The 25686-nt window shown below is 37.5% G+C and overlaps 1 long non-coding RNA gene across 1 annotated transcript; it reads right to left on the bottom strand.

Moving 5' to 3' along the window:
* Positions 1–6671: 6671 nt before the first annotated feature.
* Positions 6672–24849, bottom strand: LOC129926598 (uncharacterized). Its single transcript, XR_008778300.1, has 3 exons — positions 24769–24849; positions 17179–17260; positions 6672–6886 (listed from the first exon to the last, which is right to left on the bottom strand). It is a non-coding gene; the product is annotated as an uncharacterized LOC129926598 (long non-coding RNA).
* Between the last annotated feature and the right edge of the window lie 837 nt (positions 24850–25686).

Below are 25686 nucleotides of genomic sequence, written 5' to 3'. Positions count from 1 at the left end.
TCAATAAACCCGGGCTCACGACCAATAGGGGCCCACAGCTGTGGGCTAGCAACCATGGAGCGAAGGAGACCATTACACTTGGGCCCATGATTCTTGGCCAGATGGGGGTTGGGGCCCACATTAGAACATTTATTCGTTCATTTGAAACACTTTGAAGTCGTTGAACTCTGTTAAGAAGTTGTACAAACATTGACTTTTAAGTCATTATTACTTTTATGCAGTACTAACTGAATCAAACGTTATGACATAATTACTTATTTTTAAAAAAGTTAGCCTACGATCTTTACATGGGAATGTCTTTACATTACGATTAATCTTTTGTCTCACACTAAATTTGTTTTATTGGCTGGAGGGGGGCCCAACAAGATGTTCTTGAACCCAGTCCCACGGGTACCTTGCTACGCCACTGGCTCACTACTAGTGTGATACCGATATTTACTTGTGTAGCAGGCTCGAGTCTGTCTTTATGGTCCATTAAGCTATGTCTAATTCATTCTCTAATTCTTGTACTATCACCCAGGCTACTTTCGCATTTGATAAATTGTTATGCTCCAATCAAGAAGTATAACATACATGCCAGTCCGCACAGCTTTTCAGACGCCCTTGAAAGATTTGGATATCGCTTTAGTAAACCGTAAAAACGTTTATTTACAGGGACAATGGTCGTCGAGTCTTCTACTTAAAGTGTCTCTATTCTGCCTTCCCTTAAATCCGGCCCTGCTGCGATAGCTTACAATCCAAGCAAAAGATCCTGCCTGCTAACTCTGGTCTGAATAGATCCGACGTGAACATTATGATTGTATAGTTTTAGACTTGAAACAAAGAGACAGCAACATTATGTGTTTCTTTTCATGCTCATACCGAGGATGGACGAACAAAGATAGACTGGAATAATAAATAGCACTGCCTAGAATTAATCTTGTTTTAAGAAGCACACATAACTGAAATGAGGTTACATGCCAAAATTTCGTACAACAAAGTAGCGCTGACAAAATGATGTCTTTAAAATAGCGCCGAGGAAAAAAAAAAGCGCGGACTGTATCTCATATCAAATATGCCTTGATCTAAAAATCATATTTATCTGGAGGCAGCAGATATTTGAATTCTTCTGAGTTTTCCTTCTCCCTCGGGCAGGAGGAACTCGTTAGCTTTAGGTGGCAACCAACCTTTTGTCCTACACGCTAAGCTCCTAAACGTTATCCTCGACAGCACCTCGAGGGAGGGATGGGTCTGGGAGGCGCAAGACAGAGGGTAGATTGGACATGACGCCAAAAGGTGAAACTCTGCAAAATCACGAACTCAGATTTGACAATATGTTTCAGAAGAGAAAAGAAATAATAATAGATTCTAGAAACAACATTTTAGACACCTGCAGATCTAGGTTTTATAACAGACTAAAGACTGAATCATTTATTTCAAAATAAAATGCTGCACATATTTGAATGACTGGTTGTTGAGCGTCTCGCTAATGACACACATGTCCTAGGTTCGATCCTTATACTAATTTTTGTCGAGGACAAATCAAATATATGTTATGACTCTACATTGCGCACTGTCATTAGGTGCGAGACTGTGCACCATGAGACACAAGACAGAGACACGCTTAAAGATGAAGTCAAAGATGGCCGATAATTATATCTAGGATGTAAACCAGAAAGAAGTGCTGCTATGATTGGTTACTCTAGTGGTATATTTGTTATCACATTACTTACTATTGTTCTATTATTAAACTGGTGTTTTGATATATCCCTCTCGTTGAGGTTCTTTGGGCTTGCTGCTGGCTGAGTTACAGCAATATGTTAAATGTTTTCTTGGAGGTTCAGAGTGTGCCGATTTAAATTATTCCGACAGCGGATTCCAGCGGTGGTTGATTTTGAAACCAATACGATGCCAATGCCCATACATTCTCATCGTATGACCTCAAAACCATCCATTCGAAGTTTGTTTCTTTTCTTGCGGTGGTTGATTTTGAAACCAATACGAATTCTCATCTATATGGGGCTGTATGTGTGTCTACAAGAAAGATGAATCTATATGCGGACGTTTGTATGTCTATAAGAGAGAAGCTAATTCTATATGCGGCTGTTTGTATGTCTACAAGAGAGAAGTTGTATCTATATGGGGCTGTATGTATGTCTATAAGAGAGAAACTGATTCTATATGGTGCTGTATGTGTTTCTACAAAAGAGAAACTGATTCTATATGGGGCTGTATGTGTTTCTACAAGAGAGAAACTGATTCTATATGGGGCTGTAAATATGTCTACAGCTTTTGTCTTTGTAGAAAATATATTTCTTATGCAAAGTAAAGAAAAAAAAAAGCTTCCACCATTCCCCCCCCCCCCCCCACACCATAACCCAACGTCACAACCCGCTATTTGTTTTTATTTCACATCATCTGGTCACAAACTGTGCAGCTGACTGGTAGTATATTGGCTACTTATTCGATCGTCTGGAGTTTGAATCCCATAGCTGCTATTTCTAAGTTTCCAGTGAGAGTTAGGGAATCAAGATTTGAATTCTTTCCATTTGTTGTTTCAATCAAACTTGACCAAAGATTTCTCTTGCTTTTAATTCTTCCTCGTCTTTTCGAATCGATTCCTACAAGTGTGACTGTCTTCTTTTATTGTGTTGGTTTAGTGTGGTATGCAAACTGCATATTAAGTGAAACACGAATTCATATTACACACACACTTATATACCTACAAACATGTATACCTACACACACAAACATACATCAAACACACGCACGCAACATAAAACATTACAAGTTAAATAGAAAGGAAAACCCCGATGAGAGTGATCCTAAATGAGCATGTATTATGTCTTGTGTAAGTCTAGGTGAAGTCATATTTATGTGTGACTTACATTTTTCAGTCAAGAGGTGGCCAGATAAAAGTCAGGGAGGTTAGCAAGGTTGAGAATGACAGGTGGAATTCTCTGGGTAAATGTAAGGAGGCCCATTGTTTCACACACGCACGCACATCTTACCTGGCCAATCCTGCTGGCGTCACGAAGCTCAAAGCTCTGGCAACGTAAGTTCTTCGCATACAACTAGCCTCCTGTCACGGCAACAGGAGGAATTCCATAATTTCTGCCTACGTTTGTCAAGCCGCCACGATGGAAAAGATCACTATCTCATGTTGAAGGGTGGAAGCCAAAAGAAGGGGGGAAAAACCACGAAGAATTCGGTAGCCGAGACAAAGAAGTCAGGATGGCGCCATGATCCGCCATCTCTCTACATTGGTGGAGCTTGGCACAGACAGACAAGTCCATTGTCTTAGCCAGGAATAGGACGAGAAGTCGCTGTGAATTACCAAGTGGACCAGTTCACTTGCTTCATGTCTTGATAGCTGACAGTGAAGAGGTCGACTTTCTTTGTATTTTCTTCTTCTTCTCTAGATCTAGAAATGTTTCATTCTGAAATAAACCTAGATCTAGCTCTAACTAGTTTTTAAAATAATCACTGATAATCGCCAAGTTTGTTTCAGACTATGGCTAATACAAAATAATGAAAGCATGAAATACTGCAGAAATGAATTTTAAAAATGTATTCCTACAGACCAACAATATTCTATCCTACATGGCCAGTATTCTACATAATGATATACTGATTCGTTACATCTTTTTGGTTAGTGTAAATAGTTATAGCCTACATTTTCATAGTCTACATTGTTATTGCTAATATTGTTTTATTGTACATCATTATAGCCAACATTGTCATAAAAAATGGATCTATCCAGTGCTTCTTTCTCCCAATTGTTGGTGTCGATTCTAGAAAGCTTCATGTCGCGCTTACATACATGGGTATATATACATTTATAGTGAACGGTCTGTAGCTCCCATGTTCTAGAAGTAAGAGCAAGATACTTTGTTTTGAATGAGCTCCCTTGTTCTAGAAGTAAGAGCAAGATACTTTGTTTCGAATGAGCTCCCTTGTTCTAGAAGTAAGACCAAGATACTTTGTTTTGAATGAGCTCCCTTGTTCTATAAGTAAGACCAAGATACTTTGTTTTGAATGAGCTCCCTTGTTCTATAAGTAAGACCAAGATACTTTGTTTTGAATGAGCTCCCTTGTTCTATAAGTAAGACCAAGATACTTTGTTTTGAATGAGCTCCCTTGTTCTAGAAGTAAGAGCAAGATACTTTGTTTTGAATGTTACATGTTCTAAGGTGTACATTAGTTGTTGTAGCCAACATGTTAGAGTTGACACTGTGGAAGTCTACATGACTCTAGCCAACAGTGTTATTAGAGTTAACATGACTCTAGCCAACAGTGCTTAGAGTTAACATGACTCTAGCCAACAGTGTTATTAGAGTTAACATGATTCTAGCGTAACTTGTGGTAGTCCAGTGAGCACAATGACTAGGACTCAGCTGGCTTTGTGGTAGTCCAGTGAGCACAATGACTAGGACTCAGCTGGCTTTGTGGTAGTCCAGTGAGCACAATGACTAGGACTCAGCTGGCTTTGTGGTAGTCCAATGAGCACAATGACTAGGACTCAGCTGGCTTTGTGGTAGTCCAGTGAGCACAATGACTAGGACTCAGCTGGCTTTGTGGTAGTCCAGTGAGCACAATGACTAGGACTCAGCTGGCTTTGTGGTAGTCCAGTGAGCACAATGACTAGGACTCAGCTGGCTTTGTGGTAGTCCAGTGAGCACAATGACTAGGACTCAGCTGGCTTTGTGGTAGTCCAGTGAGCACAATGACTAGGACTCAGCTGGCTTTGTGGTAGTCCAGTGAGCACAATGACTAGGACTCAGCTGGCTTTGTGGTAGTCCAGTGAGCACAATGACTAGGACTCAGCTGGCTTTGTGGTAGTCCAGTGAGCACAATGACTAGGACTCAGCTGGCTTTGTGGTAGTCCAGTGAGCACAATGACTAGGACTCAGCTGGCTTTGTGGTAGTCCAGTGAGCACAATGACTAGGACTCAGCTGGCTAACTAAAAACATACACGAAAACAAAAAACGAAATAATTTGATTGGTTAAGTTGCCAAACAAAACAAAAAAATTGAAATGGTAACATTTTTTTTAGCTTTTACCTTTTTTTTTTTTTTTACCTTTTCCCTATCCCTTAGTCTGATGGACCGTTAAGGCACCACACAAGATTCGTCGACCGTTGGGGCACCACGCAAGATTCGTCGACCGTCCTACTTCATTCCTCCTCTCTGTCCTTTGCCTTAGAACCTCATTCAATGGCACGCCCGTCCATTCTTTTATGTTGTCCTCCCATCACTTTCTCTGTCTGCCTCTTTATATGGTACTGTTCCCTGTAGGAAGGTCTTAGCGAGCCCCGGAGATCTAGTGATAGGGCCATAGATTTTTAGCTTTGCGTTTTGTTATGGGGTCCAAGCGCTGCAGTCTCTAATCTCTTGGTTTGTGATGCGGTTTTTGAATGTGATATCTAGAATCCTTCTGTAGCATCTGAATTCCATTGCTAGGATCCTCCCCTAATGAAAACATTAGGCTACTAATAAAATAACAAATATCTTCAACAATGTTTACATCTTGAAGGGACAAGAAATAGAGAGGGGCCCCTCCCAACGTAACAAGAAATAGAGAGGGGCCCCTCCCAACGTATATCTTATGAGCTCAATAGCTAGCAGGTCAATGGGTTCAATGTGTTGGCATTCACATGTTCACAATGATTCAACAAAGCTTACTATCGGTATATCTTAAGGATTCTTTTAATAATAAATCCTTGATAGTTAAAAAAAAAATACAACAGAGTTTAAATTAAATTAAATAAAAAAGAAGAATGGGCAGAAAGAAAAAAACAACAAAACAGCAAAACATCAGAGCCTCAAATTGATATTACTTTTCAGGGAGCGAAATTTTGGCACCGCTAAAATAAAAACAAATTTTCAACAAAATTTTGATCAGTCACTAAAAAATACTGGACTTGAAGATTCTAGTGAAACTAAGTTTGTCTCGATATAAGTCAGCCGCTTAATCATTCAAGAAAATTGATATGGATAGGCGTTCAAATTTTCCTATAGTTGGTATTGCCAGTAGTTAGTTGATAATTGATATATATATATATTCTTCTAAGCAAAAGAATATTGTCAAAGTTTACATAACTTGAAACTGTATTTTTAGCGGCCCCCGAAAGGGGAAAAGACGCTATTAGTCTTGTGTGGAATGTCTGTCCCGTTTAGATCTCGTAAACTAGAAAAGATTGTGAAAATCCGACATCATGATATTTAGACCATTCAAAGTTCTGATGCAACGGCTACTTTTTTCTTTTCTGAAAGCGAAAAATCTCATTTTTAAAATCACTTATGCAAGCAGTTTTTTAAATAAAAATTCTCAATTTTTACAACTATTCACTATTAATAATAACAAACACGGGCGGCTCCTTAGTAATGGAGACTATTGTATACCATATTTTTAACACATTTATGCAAACGTTTTGTTTTTTTTTTGTCAAAATATTTTTTGTTTACATTTGTATTGCTAAGTTAAGTAAGTTCTGTCATACTAACTACTACATTTACACAAAAAAAAAAATATTTTTTTTTTAAAGAGAAAAAATCTATTTAGTATGCATATAAGTTGGACATAATTTAAAACAACAATTAATAAGTAATTTTTCATATTATCGCGTGAACTGCAGCGTGGCCCTACGACGATAGAACACTGAAATAAAGGAATTTTTTTTTTACGGAAATGTTTTTTCTTGAGGAATAAGAGATTGTCCCTTTACAAAACAATTAGAGCAATTATATATTCATTAGTTAGGCCAGGTTCACATCTAACTTCACATTCACTTTCACCTATCCTTTGGTCTGTGCACCGCTGGAGCACCACACAAGATCCGTCAACCTTCTTTTTCCATTCTTCTCTGTCATTTGTCTTTGATAGAATTTCATTCTGATGTTCTTTCTGAAAATATTGAAACCTGTCTGGGTGGACCACTTCGGGGCCGATTTTGAGTTTGTGTCTCCAGACAAACTGTCTTTGTAACCTTGTTATTTCCTTGTTATTGCTTGTTTTTATTCTGCAAAAGCAATAGGATTTTAATGCGCAAGTCTGCAAAAACATTTTTTAAATTTTTCTAGAACCTAAAAAAAAACTTTAAGGATCTGTCCATGATCTGTCAAATAAAACAAAAATTTGAGTCTTTTTTATTTTTCTTGAAATATTTAAAAAATATTTTCAAGAAATGAAATAAACTATAAAGATACAACTAGTACAACTACAAGTGAATACAAACTTTAGTGAAATAAAGATACAACTAGTACAACTACAAGTGAATACAAACTTTAGTGAAATAAAGATACGACCAATACAACTACAAGTGAATACAAACTTTAGTGAAATAAAGATACAACTAGTACAACTACAAGTGAATACAAACTTCAATGTAATAAAGATACGACCAGTACATCTACAAGTGAATACAAACTTCAATGAAATAAAGATACAACTAGTACAACTACAAGTGAATACAAACTTCAGTGAAATAAAGATACAACTAGTACAACTAATAATAATACTAATACTAATAATAATAATTATGACGAAACTCTGAACCTGGCTTCGCCAGAGAATAAATACTCGTTCTTTTCTAACATAATAATAATAATCTTTATTATCCATAAGGAAATTTGTCTTACAATTTGTGCATTACACCAAACAAAACATTATAACTATAGAAAACCAAAATATACATTCACACCAGAGTCACTCATAATTTACAGGTGAAAAGTTTATATCAGAGTGAATACAAACGTCTATGAAATCTACTTTACATCTAAACTATTTCTCCCTCTCTTTCTAGACTCACTGCCTGACTAGTAAAACTATTTCACCAACGAGTTCCCTTTCTTTCTAGACTCACTGCCTGACTAGTAAAACTATTTCACCAACGAGTTCAATCTCTTTCTAGACTCACTGTCTGACTAGTAAAACTATTTCACCAACGAGTTCAATCTCTTTCTAGACTTATTGTCTGACTAGTAAACTATTTCACCAACGAGTTCAATCTCTTTCTAGACTCACTGTCTGACTAGTAAAACTATTTCACCAACGAGTTCCCTTTCTTTCTAGACTCACTGCCTGACTAGTAAAACTATTTCACCAACGAGTTCAATCTCTTTCTAGACTCACTGTCTGACTAGTAAAACTATTTCACCAACGAGTTCAATCTCTTTCTAGACTTATTGTCTGACTAGTAAAACTATTTCACCAACGAGTTCAATCTCTTTCTAGACTCACTGTCTGACTAGTAAAACTATTTCACCAACGAGTTCAATCTCTTTCTAGACTCACTGTCTGACTAGTAAAACTATTTCACCAACGAGTTCAATCTTTTTCTAGACTCACTGTCTGACTAGTAAAACTATTTCACCAACGAGTTCAATCTCTTTCTAGACTCACTGCCTGACTAGTAAAACTATTTCACCAACGAGTTCAATCTCTTTCTAGACTCACTGTCTGACTAGTAAAACTATTTCACCAACGAGTTCAATCTCTTTCTAGACTCACTGTCTGACTAGTAAAACTATTTCACCAACGAGTTCAATCTCTTTCTAGACTCACTGTCTGACTAGTAAAACTATTTCACCAACGAGCTCCATCACTTCCTAGACTCACTGACTGACTAGTGAAACTATTTCACCAACGAGTTCCCTCACTTTCTAGACTCATTGTCTGACTAGTAAAACTATTTCACCAACGAGCTCCATCACTTCCTAGACTCACTGTCTGACTAGTAAAACTATTTCACCAACGAGTTCCCTCACTTTCTAGACTCACTGTCTGACTAGTAAAACTATTTCACCAACGAGCTCCATCACTTCCTAGACTCACTGTCTGACTAGTAAAACTATTTCACCAACGAGTTCCCTCACTTTCTAGACTCACTGACTGACTAGTGAAAAAAAGAAGCTCAAATAAAACATATTTTACCTAGCGCCATCTGCATTCAATCATCTGTCTTGATATTCTTGGCAGGAAAAAGAAAGTTGGTGGGGGGGGGGGGGGAATTTAATATTCTTTGTTATCTTTCTTTGCCTCCAGTTATCCTCACTTCGGCCACTTAACTCCCCCCCCCCATTTTTTTTCTTCTTCTTTCTCCTATTCCTACCTCCCCCAAACGCCCCTCATTGCGCCCCCGTCTCGTAAGGTAAAACAACTAATTGAAGCTACGAATCTAGGTACCAGCAGCCATTGGAGATGTCAAGAAATGAGATCTAATTCATTTCCTGGAGTCGACCAGCTACCTGCCATCTAGCAACTGGAGAAATAACACCATTTGGTCAAGTTGAATCTGGTTGGTATCAATTACATCGCATGAAACCTTCGAGCTTATAGCAGTAACACTAGATCTAGATGTTGTACTGAATCCTATAGTAGGTTACAAGGCATTAGAAGTTACTAGTAGTCTTAGAGTAGGTTACAAAGCATTAGAAGTTACTAGTAGTCTTAGAGTAGGTTACAAAGCATTAGAAGTTACTAGTAGTCTTAGAGTAGGTTACAAAGCATTAGAAGTTACTAGTAGTCTTAGAGTAGGTTAGACAACATTAGAAGTTACTAGTAGTCTTAGAGTAGGTTAGACAACATTAAAAGTTACTAGTAGTCTTAGAGTAGGTTAGACAACATTAAAAGTTACTAGTAGTCTTAGAGTAGGTTAGACAACATTAGAAGTTACTAGTAGTCTTAGAGTAGGTTAGACAACATTAGAAGTTACTAGTAGTCTTAAAGTAGGTTAGACAACATTAGAAGTTACTAGTAGTCTTAGAGAGGGTTACAAAGCATTAGAAGTTACTAGTAGTCTTAGAGTAGGTTAGACAACATTAGAAGTTACTAGTAGTCTTAGAGTAGGTTAGACAACATTAAAAGTTACTAGTAGTCTTAGAGTAGGTTAGACAACATTAAAAGTTACTAGTAGTCTTAGAGTAGGTTAGACAACATTAGAAGTTACTAGTAGTCTTAGAGTAGGTTAGACAACATTAGAAGTTACTAGTAGTCTTAGAGTAGGTTAGACAACATTAGAAGTTACTAGTAGTCTTAGAGTAGGTTAGACAACATTAAAAGTTACTAGTAGTCTTAGAGTAGGTTAGACAACATTAGAAGTTACTAGTAGTCTTAGAGTAGGTTAGACAACATTAAAAGTTACTAGTAGTCTTAGAGTAGGTTAGACAACATTAGAAGTTACTAGCAGTCTTAGAGTAGGTTGGACAACATTAAAAGTTACTAGTAGTCTTAGAGTAGGTTAGACAACATTAGAAGTTACTAGTAGAGTCGTGTAGTTGTTAGCAAACAAAGCATTATCGTTTTTTTGTTTCCAGACATGTCAGTTAAGTCAATAGATTTAGAGAACATCTGTAAGCACTGGATGTAATCAACAACAACACACAATGTAAGCACTGGATGTAATAAATAAACAATGTCAGCACTGGATGTAATAAACAAAACACAATGTAAGCACTGGATGTAATAAACAAAAACATAATGTAAGCACTGGATGTAATAAACAAAAACACAATGTAAACACTGGATGTAATAAACAAAAACACAATGTAAGCACTGGATGTAATAAACAAAAACACAATGTAAGCACTGGATGTAATAAACAAAAACACAATGTAAGCACTGGGTGTAATAAACAAAAATACAATGTAAGCACTGGATGTAATAAATAAAAACACAATGTAAGCACTGGATGTAATAAATAAACAATGTCAGCACTGGGTGTAATAAAAACAATAACACAATGTAAGCACTGGATGTAATCAACAAAAACACATTGTAAGCACTGGATGTAATAAACAACAACACAATGTAAGCACTGGATGTAATAAACAAAAAACACAATGTAAGCACTGTATGTAATAAATAAACAATGTCAGCACTGGATGTAATAAACAAAAATACAATGTAAGCACTGGATGCAATAAACAAAAACACAATGTAAGCACTGGATGTAATAAACAAAAACACAATGTAAGCACTGGATGTAATAAACAAAAAACACAATATAAGCACTGGATGTAATAAATAAACAATGTAAGCACTGGATGTAATAAACAAAAACACAATGTAAGCACTGGATGTAATAAACAAAAACACAATGTAAGCAGTGGATGTAATAAACAACAACACAATGTAAGCACTGGATGTAATAAACAAAAACACAATGTAAGCACTGGATGTAATAAACAAAAACACAATGTAAGCACTGGATGTAATAAACAACAACACAATGTAAGCACTGGATGTAATAAACAAAAACACAATGTAAGCACTGGATGTAATAAACAAAAACACAATGTCAGCACTGGGTGTAATAAACAAAAACACAATGTAAGCACTGGATGTAATAAACAAAAACACAATGTAAGCACTGGATGTAATAAACAAAAACACAATGTAAGCACTGGATGTAATAAACAAAAACACAATGTAAGCACTGGGTGTAATAAACAAAAACACAATGTAAGCACTGGATGTAATAAACAACAACACAATGTAAGCACTGGATATAATAAACAAAAACACAATGTAAGCACTGGATGTAATAAACAAAAACACAATGTCAGCACTGGGTGTAATAAAAACAATAACACAATGTAAGCACTGGATGTAATAAACAAAAACACAATGTAAGCACTGGGTGTAATAAACAAAAACACAATGTAAGCACTGGATGTAATAAACAAAAACACAATGTAAGCACTGGATGTAATAAACAAAAACACAATGTAAGCACTGGATGTAATAAACAAAAACACAAAGTAAGCACTGGGTGTAATAAACAAAAACACAATGTAAGCACTGGATGTAATAAACAACAACACAATGTAAGCACTGGATATAATAAACAAAAACACAATGTAAGCACTAGATGTAATAAACAAAAACACAATGTCAGCACTGGGTGTAATAAAAACAATAACACAATGTAAGCACTGGATGTAATAAACAAAAACACAATGTAAGCACTGGATGTAATAAACAAAAACACAATGTAAGCACTGGATGTAATAAATAAAAACACAATGTAAGCACTGGATGTAATAAATAAACAATGTCAGCACTGGGTGTAATAAACAATAACACAATGTAAGCACTGGATGTAATCAACAAAAACACAATGTAAGCACTGGATGTAATAAACAACAACACAATGTAAGCACTAGATGTAATAAACAAAAACACAATGTAAGCACTGGATGTAATAAACAAAAACACAATGTAAGCACTGGATGTAATAAACAAAAACACAATGTAAGCACTGGGTGTAATAAACAAAAACACAATGTAAGCACTGGATGTAATAAATAAACAATGTCAGCACTGGGTGTAATAAACAAAAACACAATGTAAGCACTGGGTGTAATAAACAAAAACACAATGTAAGCACTGGATGTAATAAACAAAAACACAATGTAAGCACTGGATGTAATAAATAAACAATGTCAGCACTGGGTGTAATAAACAAAAACACAATGTAAGCACTGGGTGTAATAAACAAAAACACAATGTAAGCACTGGATGTAATAAACAAAAACACAATGTAAGCACTGGATGTAATAAACAAAAACACAATGTAAGCACTGGATGTAATAAATAAACAATGTCAGCACTGGGTGTAATAAACAAAAACACAATGTAAGCACTGGGTGTAATAAACAAAAACACAATGTAAGCACTGGATGTAATAAACAAAAACACAATGTAAGCACTGGATGTAATAAACAAAAAACACAATGTAAGCACTGGATGTAATAAATAAACAATGTCAGCACTGGGTGTAATAAAAAAAAACACAATGTAAGCACTGGGTGTAATAAACAAAAACACAATGTAAGCACTGGGTGTAATAAACAAAAACACAATGTAAGCACTGGATGTAATAAACAAAAACACAATGTAAGCACTGGATGTAATAAACAAAAACACAATGTAAGCACTGGGTGTAATAAACAAAAACACAATGTAAGCACTGGATGTAATAAATAAACAATGTCAGCACTGGGTGTAATAAACAAAAACACAATGTAAGCACTGGATGTAATAAACAAAAACACAATGTAAGCACTGGATGTAATAAATAAACAATGTCAGCACTGGGTGTAATAAACAAAAACACAATGTAAGCACTGGGTGTAATAAACAAAAACACAATGTAAGCACTGGATGTAATAAACAAAAACACAATGTAAGCACTGGATGTAATAAACAAAAACACAATGTAAGCACTGGATGTAATAAATAAACAATGTCAGCACTGGGTGTAATAAACAAAAACACAATGTAAGCACTGGGTGTAATAAACAAAAACACAATGTAAGCACTGGATGTAATAAACAAAAACACAATGTAAGCACTGGGTGTAATAAACAAAAACACAATGTAAGCACTGGATGTAATAAACAAAAACACAATGTAAGCACTGGGTGTAATAAACAAAAACACAATGTAAGCACTGGGTGTAATAAACAAAAACACAATGTAAGCACTGGATGTAATAAACAAAAACACAATGTAAGCACTGGGTGTAATAAACAAAAACACAATGTAAGCACTGGATGTAATAAACAAAAACACAATGTAAGCACTGGATGTAATAAACAAAAACACAATGTAAGCACTGGATGTAATAAATAAACAATGTCAGCACTGGGTGTAATAAACAAAAACACAATGTAAGCACTGGGTGTAATAAACAAAAACACAATGTAAGCACTGGGTGTAATAAACAAAAACACAATGTAAGCACTGGATGTAATAAACAAAAACACAATGTAAGCACTGGATGTAATAAATAAACAATGTCAGCACTGGGTGTAATAAACAAAAACACAATGTAAGCACTGGGTGTAATAAACAAAAATACAATGTAAGCACTGGATGTAATAAACAAAAACACAATGTAAGCACTGGATGTAATAAACAAAAACACAATGTAAGCACTGGGTGTAATAAACAAAAACACAATGTAAGCACTGGATGTAATAAACAAAAACACAATGTAAGCACTGGATTTAATAAACAAAAACACAATGTAAGCACTGGATGTAATAAACAAAAACACAATGTAAGCACTGGGTGTAATAAACAAAAACACAATGTAAGCACTGGATGTAATAAACAAAAACACAATGTAAGCACTGGATGTAATAAACAAAAACACAATGTAAGCACTGGGTGTAATAAACAAAAACACAATGTAAGCACTGGATGTAATAAACAAAAACACAATGTCAGCACTGGATGTAATAAACAAAAACACAATGTAAGCACTGGATGTAATAAACAAAAACACAATGTAAGCACTGGATGTAATAAAAAGAATAACACAGAATAACAGAGAGGTAAAAAAAAATATTAAATAAAAAGAATGAAACATTAATCAGAGATTAACGTCTGTATTATATAAGATAAGATAAGATAAGATAAGAGATCAACATTTGTCATCAGGTTTTACAACAAGACAAACTTTGGAGACAACAATTCAAATGACGTCACAATTTCTTATAGGAACACTTTTACTGTCTCTCGCACTGACCTTACTGCAGTCTCCAACAGACAGATAGACAGATAGACAGATAGATAGATAGATAGATAGAAAGGTAATATATGTATATGTATTATGTATAGCTGTCGATACCGCTACGTTCAACTGAAAGCCGAATAGATTTCTAGTCAGTCTAACAGAAGGCTAACCAGAAGTCAATTCAACTTCACCAGCCAAGTGCTTCAAGTACGGCAACTCTCCCTACACAGTATAAAATTACGGTTCCTGAGATAACTCTGCCGCGGGTTCCCCGTGATTGATGAAGCTGCTTGCTAGAAGAGAAACCAGAGTAGGCTGACTAGCTCTGACCGACTCCTTCTTGCACTTCCAGTTCTTCCTTTGCCCCCGTAAACATTTATTTCTGGCATTTGTAGTATTTATTCTTTTAGCCTTCACTTACAGTCCGTGTGAAATCTGAAACTGTTTTATATGTAGGCACTGCCAGCCACTCACGTTACATATTGTCTTGGGGACATTTTCTTGTAAAGGGCGTGCCTCAAATGTTTGGTGAAATTTAACGTTAGACTGAATGTTTACCTTTTAGTAGAAGATAAAACTAGAAATACTTTGGTAAGAGAGACAGAGGAGAGAGAGAGGAGAGACAGAGGAGAGACAGAGGAGAGACAGAGGAGAGACAGAGATACGTTATACCTTTCAATAGGAGATAGAGCGATAGATTTTCACTATTTAGCACTACCTCGGACTCAAAGACAAACCTTATTAGTATTATTTAGCACTAAAAATGTAAAATGTAAAGGTAAAAATGTAAAGATAGAAATGTAAAGGAAGAAATGTAAAGGAAGAAATGTAAAGGAAGAAATGTAAAGATAGAAATGTTTTCAGAGGAGTTGTTTTGTTTGGGACGTCCTTTTGATTATTACCCACGGGGCAGCAGGCAGGGTTCAAACTGGGGTCCATAGTGATGACAGTCCGAAGCGCATATCACGCGACCAGGCAGCACCTAATAAGTTATTAATCTCTTCAAGTTGATATTATCTCTTTTATCTATTTACCTTCTAATATTTTGAAGCAAAATTTTTCATTTGTATATTTTAACCCTCCAAAATGAAATGGACACACTCTGACAGAAAAAGACAGACAGTACAACACGACAGGACTCTAAAGTAACCACATTTAGTGTTTGTTTGTTTGTTCAGATAGCCATCTCTACACGACATGAACAAATGTTGAATACTGGGATTTGAACAAAACAAACTTTAAAAAAAAAAAAAAAAGAACACTGGTAGCTTAGCCTCAGCCCTGGTCCTGTCAGGGCATTGATTGAATGTGACTGGCACTCAAATCAAGTCACTACCTACCTGCCTTGAGAACCGCTGAGAAGCAGAAGCTAATCCGCGTGACTCTAATCAATTGCCTTCCTGTCCGCTTCTCGAAATCCAGTCTGTGTAAATAATAATGTACAAGATAACCTTTGACCTCTTAGATTGACAGGCTCGACATGCAGACGTGAAGCCATGCAAGACTTTCTAACCCACCATTAGTCTACAGAGTTCAAATGGAAATCAGATCTTCGCTAGAATAAAACAACAGTTTGACACGATTTGTTTCAATGTCACTCCGGTGTTGAGAGTAGTGGGACTTTCCGCCGCTTCAATATATGAAATCAACTCTTTCATGTTCAGAGGTACACATGAATAGCAGTCGGATTACTTGACCTTAGTCAAGACATTTAAACAAAGCATTTTAGAAAATGTAGCGAAGTATTCGATCAAATGTCAGTCTTCAAGCTACAGTGGAGGGGAGCAGGAAGCAAGGGTCTATTCCAAAGAAGAACTAGCTGGACAACGTAAAAACACTGGACTGACCTCTCTCTCTTGATATCCTACTCAGAATAGCTGCTGACCGGGGAGGGTTAAGCACACTGTCACAGCATCCTTACGACCATAGTCTAGGGACAGATGTTGATAATTGATTTAATGAAGACATTTATTACAATATCTACTATGAGCGTTTATGCGTTCAACAATTTGCCGCACAGTGAAAACTCTGGTTTGACCGCTATAATTATTCAGCATTATTTGATATTCTTAAAATTAAATTTGCTTACGTCTTTTTCTAATGAAATTATTTCGAATGACGTCAAAGGAAAAAAGGACACTGTCCCGCACTCGAGTCAATGTTTCTTTGTATCCAAGAAGGAGAGGAATAAAGAAATAGGCCATTTAGCGCACAATTTTGTGTCGACTTGAAGGTTTGCTCAGTGTTTACATCGGACTGCTGGTAAACAGTAAGCATGAGTTCCAAGAACACATTGAACTAGACAGATGTCAACTACTCAACTAGAATCTAGAGGACAGGATGGAGGAAGCTGACTGGAACGACTTCTTGCAGTTAGGAAGCATTCAAAGAATTCAATAGAAGGAGAAATGATAGACCAGCTTCAGCTGTTTAGAATAGGATTCCATTTTCACTAGATATATTACATCCTCTACATGTACTTGTGTTTGTGTGTTTGTGTGTTTGTGTGTGTGTGTGTGTCCAAACAGAGGAAAGGACGAGAGTCCAGGGAACAAAAGTGTCCACAGTGAGAAATGTCTTTTTTTTTAAAGTTGTTTTTTCCATTGACTTTTGAACCTAAACAATCTAAACAACCTAACCTATATATTTTACAAAGTTTATCTCAACTCACCCTGTCTGTCTGGTCACGTGAACACGTGATTTCTCTGACAGCCGATCTCGGTTCAAGGAGAAAATTTGCCCAATTCTTTGACCTGACAACACAAGAATCAAGTTTAAAAATTAATCACTAATTAGATATTGGTAATATATTATGTGTTTGGTATCTCGAAGATATTGTACTTGACTGAAGTAGTGGTATAAGCTGAAATACGATGAGACTATAGAAACTATAGAAAATTATACAATCTGCAATGTCCATAAGAACTTCACTAGCAGAGTGGTTACAATGTCGGCAAAAACCATGAGTTCAAATTTAGGTCTTCTCCCCCCCCCCCCCCCCCATTTTTTAAAAAATAGATGCTTTTTTTTATTGTCAGTCTAGATCTATTACAAATTTAATTACACGACTGATCCAAACTAATTGAAACAACTATGCTTAATATAACCTTTATTGTTTTGTTTTTTTTTTAAAGTATTTTTTTTATTTCCGTGTTTTAAGTCACATTCATCCCACCAAGGATGCTTCCAATCCAATGCTTTTCATGAAATGTATGTAAACTTTTATGTGTACAATAGAACAATATAATGCATAGTAACTTTTATTATCAAATGTAGACATTTAGTGACATGATGACATCCGTAAAAGGAAAAACACAGTTTCCCGATCCAAAATAAGACGTATCTTTCTCATTCATCAAAATTTCAGAACTCATAGTCGACGTCACAAATTCCACAACGAGGCAAAAGTAAGCAGCAGATAACTGGGAGAGTCCGGCATCGTTAGTTTCGAAACTATTTCTCCCGTTAATTTGTTTGTTTGCTGCATTAATGTGGCATGAGTGTGTTTGTGTGGCAACAGTGAGGGATGTGTGAGTGTGTTTGTGTGTGATTCAGTGCGTGTGTGTGTTTGGCCCCCTTATCTCTAAACGGTTAGGCTTTCTCAAAGTCAAATATTTGTATTTGTGTTTTGATCTGCAGCAAGTAAATAGTTAGTTGAATGTTGACAGATATCTGGCAGGTAGGTCACAAATAGTTCAACTCTTGATCACAAGTTTTCGTGCTATGATGTTCATTGATTGGCTAAAACACTAAGTCCGGTAACGTTATTCTATACTAGCACAGTAAATGCTGCTGAAATCATGGCCAAATATAGGTCGAACTGTTCGTCAATGACCTGACATGAACTTAATTAGAAACGGGAGTAGTACCTGCGAGAATATGAGTAGATGTGATAAGATACACAGGAGGTAGTAGATGTGATCAGATACACAGGAGGAGGTAGTATATGTGATAAGATAAACAGGAGGAGGTAGTAGATGTGATAAGATACACAGGAGGTAGTAGATGTGATAAGATACACAGGAGGTAGTAGATGTGATAAGATACACAGGAGGAGGTAGTAGATGTGATAAGATAAACAGGAGCAGGTAGTAGATGTAATAAGATACACAGGAGGAGGTAGTAGATGTGATAAGAAACACAGGAGGTAGTAGATGTGATAAGATACACAGGAGGTAGTAGATGTGATAAGATACACAGGAGGTAGTAGATGTGATAAAATACACAGGAGGAGGTAGTAGATGTGATAAGATACACAGGAGGTAGTAGATGTGATAAAATACACAGGAGGAGGTAGTAGATGTGATGATACACAGTAGGAGGTAGTGGATGTGATAAGATACACAGGAGGAGGTAGTAGATGTGATGATACACAGTAGGAGGTAGTAGATGTGATAAGATACACAAGAGGTAGTAGATGTGATAAGATACACAGGGGGAGGTAGTAGATGTGATAAGATACACAAGAGGTAGTAGATGTGAGAAGATACACATGAGGTAGTAGATGTGATAAGATACACAGGAGGTAGTAGATGTGATAAGATACACAGGAGGTAGTAGATGTGATAAGATACACAAGAGGTAGTAGATGTGAGAAGATACACAGGAGGTAGTAGATGTGATAAGATACACAGGAGGAGGTAGTAGATGTGATAAGATACACAGGAGATAGTAGATGTGATAAGATACACAGGAGGTAGTAGATGTGATAAGATATACAGGAGGAGGTAGTAGATGTGGTGATACACAGTAGGAGGTAGTAGATGTGATAAGATAAACAGGAGGAGGTAGTAGATGTGATAAGATACACAAGAGGTAGTAGATGTGATAAGATAAACAGGAGGAGGTAGTAGATGTGATAAGATACACAAGAGGTAGTAGATGTGATAAGATAAACAGGAGGAGGTAGTAGATGTGACAAGGTACACAGGAGATAGTAGATGTGATTAAATACACAGGAGGTAGTAGATGTGATAAGATAAACAGGAGGAGATAGTAGATGTGATAAGATAAACAGGAGGAGGTAGTAGATGTAATAAGATACACAGGAGGAGGTAGTTGATGTAATAAGATACACAGGAGGTAGTAGATGTGATAAGATACACAGGAGGTAGTAGATGTGATAAGATTCACAGGAGGTAGTAGATGTGATAAGATACACAGGAGGAGGTAGTAGATGTGATAAGATACACAGGAGGTAGTAGATGTGATAAGATACACAGGAGGAGGTAGTAGATGTGATAAGATACACAGGAGGTAGTGGATGTGATAAGATACACAGGAGGAGGTAGTAGATGTGATAAGATACACAGGAGGTAGCAGATGTGATAAGATAAACAGGAGGAGGTAGTAGATGTAATAAGATACACAGGAGGAGGTAGTAGATGTGATAAGATACACAGGAGGAAGTAGATGTGATAAGATACACAGGAGGTAGTAGATGTGATAAGATACACAGTAGGAGGTAGTAGATGTGATAAGATACACAGTAGGAGGTAGTAGATGTGATAAGATACACAGGAGGTAGTAGATGTGATAAGATACACAGGAGGTAGTAGATGTGATAAGATACACAGGAGGAGGTAGTAGATGTGAGAAGATACACAGGAGGTAGTAGATGTGATAAGATACACAGGAGGTAGTAGATGTAATAAGATACACAGGAGGAGGTAGTAGATGTGATAAGATACACAGGAGGAGGTAGTAGATGTGATAAGATACACAGGAGGTAGTAGATGTGATAAGATACACAGGAGGAGGTAGTAGATGTGATAAGATACACAGGAGGTAGTAGATGTCACAAGACGCTAGCAGTGTGCTGGCGCCTGCTTGAACTGGTCGTAGCCTAGGGTGATTCTGGAGGCCCGACTGTTGACGCTGGAACTCAAGCAGAACAACACGGTCAATAGGGTCATTCTGGTTACTGTTGGAATTGATAAAAAAACAAAAATTCTTTCTTTAACACATCTACAACTAAAAGTGAATTGAGGATAAAACAAGACTTCTTAACATACATGAGTATAGTGTATAGAAATAAACTAGATATGTAGATATACGAAATCAAAATGAAGATACTTAATCTAATACAAGTCTGAAAAGATATGACAATAAGCACGACAGGCTGCATACAAAAATAAAAATGACATGTGAATCAGAGCTACTTAAGCTGAAATAAAACAAATGATAATAATATAATAAATATGAAGTTAAGTGAATACAATAATGCAAATGTAGGTTGACTGACTTGTGCACATTAGGTTCATTCAGTGGCATTATCAATCATACTGTCCTGCTAGCCTATTCTATAGGACAACGGCCCCAACAGAAACATCATGTTCCCCTGAATGGCTTTCTCCTACTTTCTCTCTATCAGTCTGAATCAGTATAGAACTTAAGCAAGTTCCCATGAAGTAGTTTTGGATCAATTTCAACGGGCGAGCTTGGGGAATCCACCCCAGCTCCCTCTGTAAAGTGTGAGATATTGGCCCCCTTGGCCTCACTCCTTTCCAATGTATCAACTACATTAGGTGAGCTTGGGCACATCATAACAGCCACCTCAGCAGAAGAAGAGATGTTGGCGCTCTTGGCCGCACTCTCTTCAGATTGTGCGTCACATAAATTAGGTGAGCATGGGGGAATCACCCCATTCACCTCTGCAGAGGACGAGATCTTGGCACTACTGGCCTTACTCTCCTCAAAAGTTACCTTAGCTGCATCCCTCCAATTAGGATTAGGTTGAAACGGATCGGCAGCGCCAGGTATGTTTCCAACTACACAATCATATAGTGGATGCCTTAAAATAAATAATGTAAACTATAGATTACACTAGACTCCCCCTAGCAAGGACAGTATGGCGACAATAAGGTAACCACGGAATTTAAAAAAAAATATATAGTGCAAAAAGTCAGCCTACCTTACAGCATGGGATTTTAGTTTAAAAAAAAAAACAGCAGCTGAAGATACAGTCTCTTGCGCTGATCCGTCGACGAAACTTGTTTTTGAAATTTTTGATTAATTTGATTTGGTATTTAAAAAAAAAATGAAATACAGTGGCATAAAAATTAATTTAAAGTCAACGTCACCACCACTGTAAGTAAATTATATCCATACGATTCACAACAACACATCAGCAGTATCGGCAGCACAATCTGGACTCGATTCTAGTACAGTAAAGTCAAAGTAAAGTCCTAGACCTTACGGGTGTAGACTTAGACTTAGACTCAGGCTCTGGAGATGTAGACTAGACTGTAGTGGTTTCTCGGCTCGAGGTCTCTAGTAAAGTCCTAGACCTTACGGGTGTAGACTTAGACTTAGACTCTGGCGATGTAGGCTAGACTGTAGTTGAATAGTAGGCTATCAAGTCAGTTACATTTGACTGGTTCCATTGTGGCTAAAGTATCCGAAAAAAAAATCAGCAACAGTTCCAAACGTACAGCAGTTGATCAATCAAGGACGAGCCGTCCACTTTAGTTCCAAACGTACAGCAGTTGATCAATCAAGGACGAGCCGTCCACTTTAGTTCCAAACGTACAGCAGTTGATCAATCAAGGACGAGCCGTCCACTTTAGTTCCAAACGTACAGCAGTTGATCAATCCCGGACGAGCCGTCCACTTTAGTTCCAAACGTACAGCAGTTGATCAATCAAGGACGAGCCGTCCACTTTAGTTCCAAACGTACAGCAGTTGATCAATCAAGGACGAGCCGTCCACTTTAGTTCCAAACGTACAGCAGTTGATCAATCCCGGACGAGCCGTCCACTTTAGTTCCAAACGTACAGCAGTTGATCAATCAAGGACGAGCCGTCCACTTTAGTTCCAAACGTACAGCAGTTGATCAATCCCGGACGAGCCGTCCACTTTAGTTCCAAACGTACAGCAGTTGATCAATCAAGGACGAGCCGTCCACTTTAGTTCCAAACGTACAGCAGTTGATCAATCAAGGACGAGCCGTCCACTTTAGTTCCAAACGTACAGCAGTTGATCAATCCCGGACGAGCCGTCCACTTTAGTTCCAAACGTACAGCAGTTGATCAATCCCGGACGAGCCGTCCACTTTAGTTCCAAACGTACAGCAGTTGATCAATCAAGGACGAGCCGTCCACTTTAGTTCCAAACGTACAGCAGTTGATCAATCCCGGACGAGCCGTCCACTTTAGTTCCAAACGTACAGCAGTTGATCAATCAAGGACGAGCCGTCCACTTTAGTTCCAAACGTACAGCAGTTGATCAATCAAGGACGAGCCGTCCACTTTAGTTCCAAACGTACAGCAGTTGATCAATCCCGGACGAGCCGTCCACTTTAGTTCCAAACGTACAGCAGTTGATCAATCCCGGACGAGCCGTCCACTTTAGTTCCAAACGTACAGCAGTTGATCAATCCCGGACGAGCCGTCCACTTTAGTTCCAAACGTACAGCAGTTGATCAATCAAGGACGAGCCGTCCACTTTAGTTCCAAACGTACAGCAGTTGATCAATCAAGGACGAGCCGTCCACTTTAGTTCCAAACGTACAGCAGTTGATCAATCCCGGACGAGCCGTCCACTTTAGTTCCAAACGTACAGCAGTTGATCAATCCCGGACGAGCCGTCCACTTTAGTTCCAAACGTACAGCAGTTGATCAATCCCGGACGAGCCGTCCACTTTAGTTCCAAACGTACAGCAGTTGATCAATCTTGGACGAGCCGTCCACTTTAGTTCCAAACGTACAGCAGTTGATCAATCAAGGACGAGCCGTCCACTTTAGTTGTCACAAGACGCTAGCAGTGTGCTGGCGCCTGCTTGAACTGGTCGTAGCCTAGGGTGATTCTGGAGGCCCGACTGTTGACGCTGGAACTTTGGTGGCTTTAGCCCTGTCGCGATTTTGGTGTTAGTCTATATAATTAAGATATGAAACTAAACACCGGAATTTAGTTAGAAACTATAACTTTAAACTGTAACTTTATTTACACACAACATATAATCTTCCAAATGAAACGTTATATACAGGTACATCAACTACTAAACTAAGGTCTCTAATCGCTATCAACGTTAGATTTCACTATCAGTTTCTCGTACAATATTGAGAAGACAAGCAGAAGCGGGAAATACGACCGTCCGCTCTACAAGACACACGCCAACTAACTGTCCCTCTTTCAGAGCAAAAAAAAACCCTCCCACGTGGACTCCACCGCAACACAGTGGTTACGTCCCCTTGCATCATCAGTGACGCATAACCTCAGTGGTTACGTCTACATGCATCATCGGTATCTGACCAGTGATGACGTAGGCCGCGCCAACTGCCCCTTTCCCCAGATCACCCCGCCCTCGTTGTAGCCTAGGTACTCTGGTCCCGTGACAACAAAATAAACATTGAAGCACAAAAAAATACTTATTTCCCCTTCCAATAATAAAACAAATCTAATTAAAATATATTAAAACATAAATAATGACATTAGATCTAAAATGTAAATAACAGAAATCAACTTAAAACTTTACACAATAACTAAGGCCATGATAGTGGACTGCGGTTGTTCTGCTACACACACACAAACGGTTGTGGGCTCACAGCGGTTTGTGACAGTAGATGTGATAAGATTCACAGGAGGTAGTAGATGTGATAAGATACACAGGAGGAGGTAGTAGATGTGATAAGATACACAGGAGGTAGTAGATGTGATAAGATACACAGGAGGAGGTAGTAGATGTGATAAGATACACAGGAGGAGGTAGTAGATATGATAAGATACACAGGAGGAGGTAGTAGATGTGATAAGATACACAGGAGGAGGTAGTAGATGTGATAAGATACACAGGAGGAGGTAGTAGATGTGATAAGATACACAGGAGGAGGTAGTAGATGTGATAAGATACACAGGGGGAGGTAGTAGATGTGATAAGATACACAGGAGGAGGTAGTAGATGTGATAAGATACACAGGTGGAGGTAGTAGATGTGATAAGATACACAGGAGGTAGTAGATGTGATAAGATACACAGGAGGAGGTAGTAGATGTGATAAGATACACAGGAGGAGGTAGTAGATGTGATAAGATACACAGGAGGTAGTAGATGTGATAAGATACACAGGAGGAGGTAGTAGATGTGATAAGATACACAGGAGGTAGTAGATGTGATAAGATACACAGGAGGAGGTAGTAGATGTGATAAGATACACAGGAGGAGGTAGTAGATGTGATAAGATACACAGGAGGAGGTAGTAGATGTGATAAGATACACAGGAGGAGGTAGTTATTTATACAAAATATTTTGAAATTGGCCTCACCACTAAACAGACCCATTGATTTCATCGTCCTCCTCCGTTCGGCCATCACACGTTCACTTACAAGAAAAAGACAACTGTGATGTTTCAGCAGCGCCTAGGTTGATTTTTTGAAATACCCAGGAAAAAAATCCAAATCTAGATGTGTCTGTGTGTACGAATTCTTGCATATATCTAGATCTAATAAGAAGACATTATATTCAATTCCGAAGATTAAGGATGAGTGCAAACCCAGTTACGACCGACATATTTTGCCACATCAGATGCAGATCTAAGTAGAAAAAAACACATCTAGCTTATAACAAATAACTCAGGCATTGTGTAGATGAGATGCTTAATCAATAATGTTGTGAAAGAAATTTTAGTTTTTGAAGTATTGAAACCGTTTCAATACTAAGTTGCACCTTTTAACGTAAATTTATGTTGATTATATGGTGCATATCGTTGATTATATGGTGCATATCGTTGATTATATGGTGCATGGCGTTGATTATATGGTGCATATCGTTGATTATATGGTGCATATCGTTGATTATATGGTGCATATCGTTGATTATATGGTGCATGGCGTTGATTATATGGTGCATATCGTTGATTATATGGTGCATATCGTTGATTATATGGTGCATATCGTTGATTATATGGTGCATGGCGTTGATTATATGGTGCATATCGTTGATTATATGGTGCATATCGTTGATTATATGGTGCATATCGTTGATTATATGTTGCATATCGTTGATTATATGGTGCATATCGTTGATTATATGGTGCATATCGTTGATTATATGGTGCATATCGTTGATTATATTGTGCATGGCGTTGATTATATGGTGCATATCGTTGATTATATGGTGCATATCGTTGATTATATGGTGCATATCGTTGATTATATGGTGCATATCGTTGATTATAAGGTGC

The sequence above is a fragment of the Biomphalaria glabrata genome, chromosome 6, assembly GCF_947242115.1.
Source record: "Biomphalaria glabrata chromosome 6, xgBioGlab47.1, whole genome shotgun sequence".
In the NCBI taxonomy this organism is placed as follows: domain Eukaryota; kingdom Metazoa; phylum Mollusca; class Gastropoda; family Planorbidae; genus Biomphalaria; species Biomphalaria glabrata.
This window is presented reverse-complemented; position numbering and strand designations above follow the sequence as displayed.